The sequence below is a fragment of the Mesitornis unicolor genome, unplaced genomic scaffold, assembly GCF_000695765.1.
Source record: "Mesitornis unicolor isolate BGI_N332 unplaced genomic scaffold, ASM69576v1 scaffold16290, whole genome shotgun sequence".
Classification (NCBI taxonomy): domain Eukaryota; kingdom Metazoa; phylum Chordata; class Aves; order Mesitornithiformes; family Mesitornithidae; genus Mesitornis; species Mesitornis unicolor.
Window position 1 is genome coordinate 1 of NW_010160431.1, and position 9166 is coordinate 9166.

Consider the following 9166-nt stretch of genomic DNA (forward strand, 5'->3'; position numbering starts at 1 on the left):
CTCTCTCTTATTTTTCGGGATGAGCTGCAGCAGTGCTTAAGCTTAAGCTGCGATTGGGGCTGGCCAAGCCCAGCCAGGCAAGGCCAGGGCCGTGCCACCCACACCTGAGGCCGCTCTGGTCAGGGCCGGTGCCAGAGAGACAGCGAGGCATGTCCTGCACCCCCTTAAATCCATGAATACAGGGGTGCTGATTGGCTTGGCCCTGGTCAGAGGTGGGGCTGACAAAGGCAAAGGGGGAGCTTTTCAGGTAGCTTCTTAAAGTGCCATCTCCATAGCCCTTCCCCTGTTACCAAAGACACAACCAGAAACCCCTCACAGAAAACCCAATACAACCTCCTGGGAAAAGCTGAGGGGGTTGCACCTCCCTGCCAGGCTCCTTGGCCTGTGCCCCTGCTGGGGTGTTCACTGCTCCATCCCCACCGCGCCTGAAGCCAACACTGCAAAGGAAGGGGAAAGAGGAAGGGAGTCCCCTTGCACATCCCTCAAGGCGGATGAGGGCCAGTCAGCATCTCCAAAGCCTGCAAGGGCAAACCACACATACAGGACTCAAATGATGATCCAGGTAACTCAGTGAGCACGGCTCTGTGAGGTGTCATTAGATCTGACGAAAAGAGGTTTAGTGGGAGCACTAGGCATCAAACTGAAGTCGCCAACAGGGTAGTTAGTTATTCAAAACAGAGGAAACTGCTACGGCATTTCGGTCAACAGAGCATTTCAGAATTTTTGCAGTAACTGGCCAGCTTCCCTCTAATATCAGGAACTCATCCATAGGCAGGAATAATAGTCAACGGTTCATCTAACACATTTTTCCATGTCATGTTGAAATAAGGGCTGCAGGAAAGGAGGGGAAAGAGCATAAAAACTATTACCCATGATCAAAACTTTACAGAGGGTGATCAATTTTTTACCTACTCTGTTGTGTGATTTGTCCTAAAGACTGAGTGTCCGTCTTGCCAGAGCATGCAGACCTCAGGAAAACAAACAAATAAACATCTCCAAACTGTTGCTATTACTCAGTACATATACTGAATATATATCAAAATACTGGTGCAAAGAAAAAAAACGCATATTGCTTATTTGCAAGACGTGGGGTTATGGAATCCAGTGCCGTAACCAGACCACTCCAAATACATTGGCAACGTGACAGATCTCAGTAATAACTGAGAAATTCGATCTGGTGAGAAGGAAGGTCTCTTTTATTTCTTGAGACGCACGAACAAGCGCTCACGTCATTTCTAGTTCAGGATGCCAGATTGTATTATAATGATCATTTTGACGTGACATTTCAAATTCTCCCTAGCTAGCTAAATCTCCAAAAACCAGCTGAAGAATCTGGCAGTTTTCTGCAGATTTCTCTTGACTACCTATTGTACATTTAAGAATAAGTCACCTTGCCTTACCCAAATACTTCAAGGAGTTTTTAACTGTGTTAATTTTTCAGGGACTACAGACTTTACAGCATTACTAAACATGACCCAATGCTGGTTGGGAAGCCTCAGAGCCTCAAAGGGAAGCACTGAGGACGAAAGGACCTTCTCAAAAAGGATGCTTTTAAACTATGGGAGGTCCATGACAGAGGCAAGCTCTTGCCCAGAACTACCTAGAAACCGTTTCATTTCACCATGCCAACAAATTGTGGTATAAATGAAGACCAGCTTCCCAGGTGACTGTCCTGCTAGCTTGCCATGAGACCTGTCCCTCAGCAAACCCTAATCAAACACAATCAAAGCAGATAAAAGCACTGAACATTCGGGGGGTAACAAGTAGCATCTCCTCAGTGCCGTATGCCGAGTTCCCTGTCACTTAAACAGCCTTGACCATCTTTAAGCAGATTAAGTACACAACAGCTTCATCTCCACAGGAAGTTGGATTAAAAGGTTTATTGCTACTATGACAACAGCCAGGTTCTGCTGTTCTTAAAATAGTTTTGAAACCTTAGTAGTGACTGGAAATGCATACATGCCTCCCCTGCAGGATTCATCATGTACTAAATACAGCCCTTCTAAAGGAAATCATATTTTATAACAGCCTACTTTTTTTTAAGCGTTATTCTTACCGTGCTCTTTAATCCCTTGTTACGGGCACTAAGAATAGAAAGCAGTAAAAAAGGCACAGTGCTACCATGTGGCTGTGATTACAGCTTTAGAAGTGATTATTGCTGGGAGGGAGCTGGCTGCAGACACCGGTACAGGCACTGCTCTCTCACTTCTGCTCCAAGGCAGCGCTTGCTTCTTGCCCTCTCCCCACCAGTTATCAACCCCTTTGCTGAAACAGAGCGCACCAGGGACTAACTAACCAGCCCTCTTGCTGCTACGTGCTGCCAGCCAGTTTTGGTCTTACAAATCTCCCCCTTGACGCCCCCAGGTTTGCTCTTGCATCTAAACCTGAATTCCTTCCTTACTGGTAACAACTGGAAGCAGAATTCGTCTCACAGTTCATTACCAAACAGTATCAGCTAAGTTTGTGCCCAGGGCGTAGTCTGCCAATATCTACTGGATGGTAGCAGGACGTTCTTCATTTGAGTATGCTATTGCAACAGTAATTAGTATTTTATTGTGAGGGATGGCTAAATTATTGATTCAATTGGATATGCAGCCACCACGTTTGACGAACATCCAGCTGTGCTCCGAGGCGTTCTCCAAGTTGGTTCATTCTGACTTGTACAACAAAAACAGTAAGAAGCACAATGCTTAATTCTGACAGAGGCACTACCCAGATCAAAGCGGGTAATCCTTATCTAAAGCTGCTGAAATCAGAAAATTAATAGGAACACAGAAGTCTATTCATTACACCATTCAGTTTAGATTAAAAGCATGTTTCAAAACAAAGAAAAAGCAAACCTAATCCAATTACATCGGTATCATCCATCAGTGTCTCTTGACGCCGAGCTGAAATCACCTTCCTGCAGCTCCAAAAAGAAGGGAACCAAATTCAGGAAGCAATTGATTGTTTCTTTATCAAAAAATCAGGTCTGTTAGCTCCCATCAGTGAAGGCTGGTTCTTTTCTCTACAGAGTTCACAAATTCCTGGTACTTACAGAGCAGAATTTGGCCTTAATCATACCTTTAATTGCAATTTCTCGGTAACGTCAAAGTACCTAGCAGTGGCTGCTACAGACCAAGCTGAATTCTCCATGAAAGCTGATGCTGTCAATAAAAGGAAGTTATTTACTGATTCCAAAAAGATTACTTTAAGAATGGAATGAAGTAAGAAAACAATCAGGTAATTAAATATTAGAATCATATTTCAAGTTCAATATTTAACCTTAGCAAGATAAAATACTGCCAAGAGGAAAGCTCAAATTAGGTCCTAAGTCTCACCTGTAGAGGTGGTTTAGGCTCCTAATTCAAAAAAATATTTCTATATGTAAAACATTTAATGCTATCACACCTCTGAACTAGATTGAAATTAAGAAATCCACATATTCTGGCACAGTTTTGTGACCCTGCAGTGGACCCGCTCCAGTAAGCCCAGTCTTCCTTGACTGGGGAGCCCAGCACTGGACACAGCACTCCACATGAGCCTAAGCAGTGCTGAGCAGAGAGGGAGGACGATCTCCCTCAACCTGCTGGCAATACCCCGATGCAGCCCAGGATGCCACTGGCCTTCTTTGCTGTAAGGGTGCACTGCTGGCTCATGGTCAGCTTTCTGTCCACCAGGACCTCAAGGTTCTTCTTTGCAGAGCTGCTTTCCAGCTGGTCAGATCCCAGCATGTACTGGGGCCTGGGGTTACTCCTCCCCAGCCGCAAGACTTTGCATCTCCCATTGCTGAACTTCAGGAGGTTCCCTTTCTGCCTGTTCATCCAGCTCGTTGAGGTTCCTCTAAATGGCAGCACAGCCATCTGGCCTAACAGCTACTCCTACCATTTCTTCTCATCGGCAAATCTGTGGAGGGTGCACTGCACTCCATCATCCAGGTCATTAACAAAGATGTTGAACATTATTGACCCCAGCATTGAGCGCTGGGGTACACCACTAGTGACTCACTTCCAACTGGATTTTGTGGTGCTCACCACAACCCTCTGGGCCCGGGCACTGTGCCGGTTTTCAGTTCATCTCACTATCCACTTGTCTAACACATGCTTTGTCTGTTTGTCTGTGATGATGCTACGGGAAACGGTATCAAAAGCTTTACAAAAGTCAAAACCAACATCATCTGCCTTCCCCTCATGTCCAGCAAGCTGGTCGCTATTGCTTGAAGAAAGCGATGAGGTTGGTCAAGCATGATTTCCCTTTTGTAAATCCATGTTAACTACTCCAGATCATCGTCTTGTCCTTCACATGTGTTTGGAAGTCCTTTCCAGGATGATTTTCTCTGTCAGGTTCCTAGGGACTGAGGTGAGGCTGACTGGCCTGTAGCTCCCTCATAGTTCTTCCTTTTTCTTCTTGAGAATAGGAGTGAAATTTGCTCTCTTCCAGTCTTCACGCACCTCTCCAGCTGAAAATTGAGAGTTGACAACAACCTCAGCCAGCTCCCTCAGCACTCACAGCTGCGGCCTTGTCAGGCCTCACAGACTCAAGTTCATCCGATTTGTTCACGTGCTCCCTAACCTTGCCTCTTCCACTGACAGCAAGTCTACCTTGTTCCAGGCTTCCCCTCTGGTCTGAGGGGTACGGGATTCCTTAAGGCCAGTCTTGCCAATAAAGACTGAGGCAAGGAAGGCATCAAGTACCTCAGCCTTCTCCATATCATTTGTCAAAAGTTCCCTCACCCACTTTGACAACAGGAACATCTTTTTCCCCCCGTCTTCCCTTTGCTATTACACAGGTGTAGAACCCTTTCTTCTTGCCCTTCACATTCTTTGCCAGATTCAGTTCCAGAGGGGCCTTGGCTTTCCTAACCCTACCCCTGCAAGATCAGAAACTATGCTCCTCCTGGGTCACCTCCCCCTGCTTCCACCTCTTCTACATTTCCTATGTGAGTCCAGTGAGGAGCTCCTTGCTCATCCACGCAGGCCTCCTACCCTGCTTGACTTTCTTCTTGTCAGGATGGACCTTTCTTTAGGTTTTTCACACAGAGACAAGCCAATCTCCCAAAGAAACATTTTCAATAGCAGACAAATTCAAACTTTGTAGTGAATATTTCACCAAAACAACACAAAAATGCTGCTAGGGAAAACCTCTTTTTCAACTGTATTGATACTAAATCAACACCAAAATAACAATACACATGAAGTGTTTTCTTTCTGAGCATCCTATGCATTCTTTCTGGGTAACGTGGACCTTCATTGTGCCAGCTGGTGTTTGAGTATAATCTCGTATCATTTTTTCATGCCTTAATGCAATCTCATGGTTGCTTTTGCAACAGGCTTTGACTGACTCTTTAAAAGGACACACAAAGTAGCTTTTACAGGAAAGTACTTCTACAGAACTCGGTTTGAAGCTATTCATCTGGGAAATAAACCAGCTACTTAAGTGTCTTAAGACAGGACTCTTACTCTCTAAATGTTGACTAAAAATACCTACAGTGTTTAGGTCTCCAACAGCTTTAAGTGAGCTTTAAGAAAATACAGTAAAGGAAAGCCAAGTCAGGATCCATGCAACTTTTATTTTCATAATTAGACAAATACAGGAAAGTTTGCAATAATCTATCAAAAACATATCAAGAACCGGAAAGGTGTTTAAAAAACATTCACATTCGATCATATTATGTACAAACCAGTGTTTGTAAAAAAGAAAACAGCAAATGCTTTGAGTGTAAAAGAATTCCATTCTAATTCAGGTTTCAGCGTTTCCAATGACCGAGTTGCCACTGAGATGCGATCACAGTGCAGACGTGTTCCACAGTCTCTTAAACTCATTTCAACAGCATCATTGCCAAAAGTAGTTTGTTAAAATAAAGCGTTTTGAGAAGTTTCTTCACACAGTACCGTCCATCTACAATGTACTTCTGCATATTTAATTCTTGACTGCACTAAAGGCAGAGCAGTTGTCATCTACAGGCCCAGAGTGCATTTATCTACATCTCTATAGGTACAGATATATATCTATATATCCAAGAAGCACCAGTCTCCTATGCCTGAAACAGTCAGGGGTCTGCTTTGTACACTGAGGAGATCAGCCATTTTTAGTGGAGCACAGCCCTTGATTATTTGGCTCAAAGAAGACATCATCTGCCCAGTCAGGACTATTCTGAATGCGTTGCAATATCACATGCGTACCTTTAAGACTCACCTCACACAGATGACACTTAAATTTGAGTGCGACCACACATAGATATGACAGTGTCGTACACCTTTGCTACAAGAAGTCTTTTTGCTCTGGATTAAATCCCCCAAGACAAAAAAAAACACGAGGAGAAATGAAGCAGCTGATTTTTAGTCAAATCTGTAAATCAGTATTATGTTTTCTCATTCATTTATCTGAAACTTAGCCAAAGAATGAGACTAATAATTGATGTAAGCTAAAAGAGGAGAGAAAGCTATCGTGATACCCAAAGTAGGACTACTGAAACAGTCACACAATAGTGACCACTCAGTCTGCTCAGGCACAGAAGAGATTAATCTAGCTACTGGGGTCACACAATGGTGCTTTCAGAGCTACAGCCTCATGTGCTGCCATTAACATACTGATTTAATAACACCGGAAACTCTCTCAAGAACGCAGACTGCATATCAGAAGTCTTTCAGTATACCGAGCGAAGCATGCTGAAACGGTTCATGATCTCAAATTAGACTGGTGTTTTAAGATAAAGGACAGAAAAGTGACACAACCCTCATGCTCATGTAGTAACGACCCAAATGCAAGCAAAAACTGTTCTCAACTGAACCTTATGGTCCCAAGTACTGAAATGATCTTGACTTGCTCTTGACTCTCATTTGAACATAAGCTACAATGATTTGGCATAAGAGGGCAAATACAGAAAATTTCATGCTGGTTTCTGAAGGTGTATGTAAGACTTGGTAATAAGCAACGTGCTTCAACATGGATTGGCCTGGCCTTGAAAAGCAGATTTCCCTTTTGAATTTATTTTGCGATTCAAATACATAAACTGGAACAGTTTCTGTGAATATAACTTTTATAGTCTCCACCACTGTAACTCCACACTAGCTCATAAATTAAAACGTCAGGATAGCAGAAGCAGCTCTGGAGAGTGGGAGGCTGGCAATTTAGTGTTTGAAGATTCTAAGCTCTTTTTTGGGTTGTACCTTTAACACCCATTCAAGTATGTGGAAAGGCTTTTGTGTATTTCTACAGATTCGAAAGCAACTCTTAATGGAGCTACTACTCCCATGGTGCACATTTAAGCCAAAAACCAAGCAATAAAGATGACTGCTGCATTTAAGTAACAGCTCTTAACTGAGAGTTGTCTCAGGTATGCAGACAGATGTTAGCGATGCCAACTCCTAGCAAACCTGTTCTATACGATGAAACCACAGTTAGGATGCCCCGTAAAACACACAAGGGAATTTTCTTAGATATAATGCTCAGGAAAGGGAGAAGTTACAATAGCATAAAAACAAATCAAAGTCCTGTTAAACCAAAAAAAAGAAAAAAGAAAACCTGTTTTGAGTCAGGCTTCATTGCAGCAAAATATGGAACAGTGACTTAAGCTAGAAAACACAAGTTTGACTTGAGAAGTCCGTGTAAGCCATTTGGATATGGTTCCTTTATTAATGCTATCCACAATGAATCAGCACACAAATGAGATGAATAAAAGTACTTCAGGAGATGAGACAATGTATTTTATGCAAACACAAATGCTAACACTACAGTTAGCAAGTCATACTGGAAGGGACAGACGTTTCCAAGGACAGTCACAGTAAGCCTTTCTTGGTTTTAAAGCACATTTCTACATCACAGCCTTTCTTCCCTTATTTGGGCAATGGTTGGTGAACATCTGTGATGTCTCAGTCCTCTGAATCTATAGGCACTGAAACAAAGCCCCAGAAAAAGGGTAAAACGAGTTTGTGTCAGGGTTTTGACAACGTTCTACTTAGCAAGGACTCCAGTATCAAGATGCAAGTAAAATGGAATGCCCGTCAAAAGTATCCACACATCCTGTGCCTCCCTCAGAAAAAATTACAAAAAATTTTAAAAACCTACTTTTACAGAGTGAGAGACTACAGCAAAAACAACTTCATCCCACACAGGTCTCATTTCCAAGTAATTGTTCAAAACCGAGCTCTTTCAAATGAAGAAGAAAACAAGGTTTAGCAGTTTTAAGGTTGGAATTGATTCTTCTTCTTGTAAAAAGTTCAAAATTTCATATCTTCTTCTCAGTGATTTTGAGTTGTCTTTCATTCTCCAGGCGTCTGCTCCTCATGGGAAAGGTAATTAAAGTGAAGAGAGCCACAGATTTTTCTCCTTGGTAACATTAACTGATGTCTTGCCTACTTAAAGTGTCCTCACCAATAACGATAGTACATGGAAAAAAAAAATCCTTGTTCAACCTGAGGTGTTAGATGGTTGAGAGATCAATACTTCATGGCAACAGAACTGTAAACCATGCATTTGAAGAGAAAAATCTCAGTGATGCATTAGAAGTGCTACTAATAGCACTCTGGTCTCTAGATCCGGCAAGCTAAACCCCATCAGGGATTGTTGCAAATGTCTACTTACTTCATAAAAATTTCAATTAAAGGAACCTAAACCAAGAACGCAGTCCATGCTGTTAGTGACTCTTCTCAAACACAGGGTTTGAAATGGGTGTTCTAGCAAAATGACTTGCAAGAGCACAAAGAGTAAGTCCTGAAATTTCTTTTTAATGTAGTTTATTAACTTTTTAGAATCTAGGATCCAAATTAGGATCCGCTAATGCCAAATAATTCAGTCCAAGTCTAAGCAGCTACATTAACTGGAGCAGGTGTACAGAAAGTGCACCTTTGCTTGAGTATACAAAGTATTAAAAATGAGAAGAGGCTCTAGTTCCAGTGTGGGGAAGAAAAACCCAAACTTTTACATTTACTAAACCAAGCGCACTCAGGCACAGAGGCTATGAAGTGGTGGAGCACTCTCAGAGTGACATTACTTTCTCCCTTTGTCGGATTGCTACAAAGTCCTTTCCCGTTACAGAAAGCAGAGGCAGGACTCCGCTGTCAGAAGATCACTGCTGAAGTCTGAACTGGGTTCTCTCTCTTCGAGCGGTTACAGAGACAATGTGATTTGTCAGCTTCCTCTGTTAACACCAAGGAAGTCCTGAGCACCCTTAATGCTGTGAAAATCA

The 9166-nt window shown here is 42.7% G+C and overlaps 1 pseudogene; it reads right to left on the bottom strand.

The window, feature by feature from the left end:
* Positions 1-3408: 3408 nt before the first annotated feature.
* On the bottom strand, positions 3409-4688 carry LOC104544958 (annotated as a pseudogene).
* Between the last annotated feature and the right edge of the window lie 4478 nt (positions 4689-9166).